At 46.2% G+C, this 2,673-nt stretch overlaps 1 pseudogene across 1 annotated transcript; it reads right to left on the bottom strand.

The window, feature by feature from the left end:
- LOC145527182 (phosphatidylinositol N-acetylglucosaminyltransferase subunit P pseudogene) lies at positions 1–818 on the bottom strand (annotated as a pseudogene). The gene is made up of 2 exons (XR_014069558.1): positions 353–818; positions 1–196 (listed from the first exon to the last, which is right to left on the bottom strand). The product of XR_014069558.1 is annotated as a phosphatidylinositol N-acetylglucosaminyltransferase subunit P pseudogene (transcript).
- Between the last annotated feature and the right edge of the window lie 1,855 nt (positions 819–2,673).

Consider the following 2,673-nt stretch of genomic DNA (forward strand, 5'->3'; position numbering starts at 1 on the left):
CTTTTTTTTTTTTTTTTTTTTTTTTTGCCACATGGTAATGCAGTATTTATTGTCCATTAGTAACTACTATTTGGTAACATTTATAATATTACTAGAACTTAATATAAAAGAAGTTCAACCTACTTTCTTTTCTTTTTTTTACATTTCAATACCGGATATTAATCAGAAAGACAGTCTAAACTAGTATGGTTGAAACCTTTATGTCAAAAATTTATAATAGGGGGAGGGAGGTGGGTGGGGGCTTCGGGAAGGGGAACACATGCAAACCCATGGCTGATTCCTGTCAACGCATGGCAAAAACTACCACAATATTGTAAAGTAACCAGCCCCCAAGTAAAATAAACAAATTTACAAAAAAAAAAAAAAAAAAAAAATTTATAATAAATGTTTGGTATTAGTCCACATACAATTAAGTTTTTGGTGTAAAGTTATTTGGCTGCAAGAAAGAACATTTGGTTTACTTCACTAATAGGAATATCTCTTAGTGCTGGGATGGCCTCTTCTTGGTCTTTCTTGTGCTGTTGATTTTTGGCATAGTTATCTGTGATATTGTGAATGGAGTCGAGTGGAGAGGTACTCATCATGTTTATTCCAAACAAGAGGACATAACCGATGACTACGGTAATGAGGACATACACAGGCAGCGCAACGGCCCAATACTGAAGCCAAATTGGGAGCTTAAGAAAAGAACAAAGCCATAAATCGCTCTTTCTGGCAATGGCGACGGTGAATTTTCCACCATTTTCCCCGTGGCTTTAGATATTCTTGGGTCCTCCAAGCGCCGACTCCCCCGCGGCCCGTTCGGCCACTTCAGGGCCGAGGCCAGGATGTTCTTATGAGATGATGAAAGTTAAAATTAGGGAGAAGTGCTGGTTGCACAACATTGTGAGTGCACTAAATGCCACTAAATTGCACTAATTGCACTAAATTGTGCAATAATAAAGAGATAGTGCTTACTTCCTCACCCCTTGAATGAGGCTGGTCTTAGGGCTGATCATTATGATGCACCAGAAGTGATGTTCTGGAACTTCAGAGCCAGGCCTTACAGAGCACGGCAACTTCCACTTCTTGGAAGCCAGCTGCTATGCTGTAAGAAGCCCAAGCCACATGGAGAGGCCACATGGAGATGAATTGAGACCCCCCCAGCACCGAGGCTTATGTGAGTGAGGGCACTTCAGAAACTTCCAGCTATCCCAGTGCCCCAGCCACACAAAGAAGAACTGTATTGTCATAGAATCATGAAAAATAATAGCTTGCTGTTTTATAATAAATTGCTATTTTAAGTGAAAAGACCCTGGTGACTAGGAGGGGCCTGGAGAAGAAAGAAGTCAGGGAGAGGCTGCTGGGGGCAGGGGTGATAAGCTAAAGGCTGGCAGAGTGCAGCCCTCCTCCATGCACCCAAAGCTTCCTACCCAGGTGGTCCTGGTGGTCCAGAGGTTAAAGATGCTGCTCCTACTTCAAGAGAAGCAGGTTCAACCCCTGGTCGGGGAGCTAAGATCCCACATGGCCGTGAGGTGTAGGCAAAAACAAAAAACACCTTGTACCCAATCTCTGGACTGTACCTACTGAACGACTTTGTCCATCTCCCCAGTAAAGAGACAGTGTTATGCATTGGTTTGCATGAGCTCTGCAGGCAGGCAGTCCAGATTTCAAATCCTAACTCTGCAACCTCCTGGCAATGTGACCCTGGAGAAGTGACTTCACCTCTCTGAGCCTCACTCCCTTCACGCATAAAATAGGGCATGACAATGGCTCCTCTTCTGTTGCCATGAGGAATAAATGAGGTGCTATAGGTAAAAAATACTTTGTATAGTAGCTGGCACCTGGCAGGTTCCCTGAAATATCAACCAATCTCCTCTCGCCACACCGTAAGCTACACTGATCTAGGCTTAGAACGGTGCCTGGCACAGGGCAGGTATTCAACCAATGCCTTAGGGATGAACAAGGGAGGAATCTGATGAGAAAACACCAACAGTCATAATAGCCACAAGTATGAATTCATTCAATCCTCCAGAATCACTAAAGAAGATGGGAACTATTATCATGCCCATTTTACAGGCAATGGAATTGAGGTCCAAGAGAATGTATACAGGTCATAAATAGTGGAGGCTGGATCTGAACCCAGATAGTCTGAGCCCTTTAACCTTTTAATCACCATGCTAGAAAGCCTCTCAAAGCCCCAGGGTCTGCCTCTTCTGTCATCTTTGGTTTCTAACCAGTGTTGTAATCTCAAGCACATGAACTTCTCTCCCGGCCTCAGTTTCCCTACTTGTCAAGAGACGACTGCAGGAGTCAATATTGAAGGGCACTTCCTATTGGTCTAAGAGTCCAGGCCACGGCCAGTATCTAGCCAGTGCTGGTGACCTGTTTGACCCCCCAGCCCAGCTGGGGCGACACCTTGCAGGGGCTGGACTGTCATGGGGGGGAGGTCACTGCATATTGACAGCTGCACTATCCACCTCCCCACCCTGGGGGGAGTCTGGCCTCTGCCTATTCCTGGTCCCCTAGGGCTCCTGAGGGAAGCTGAGGCGGCCACCCCCAGATGTCTATTCCTGTCCCTGGCCTAGCGCCGTGCTGGGGAAGCAACAGCTATTTTGAGACCCTTCTCCCTCCAAGCATGAGCGGTGGGAAGGCGCTGGGAACATCCCGAACTGGGAGGCCGCCCGTCTCAGC

The sequence above is a fragment of the Giraffa tippelskirchi genome, chromosome 11 (assembly GCF_054371585.1).
Source record: "Giraffa tippelskirchi isolate mGirTip1 chromosome 11, T2T-mGirTip1v1.2.pri, whole genome shotgun sequence".
NCBI classification, from domain to species: domain Eukaryota; kingdom Metazoa; phylum Chordata; class Mammalia; order Artiodactyla; family Giraffidae; genus Giraffa; species Giraffa tippelskirchi.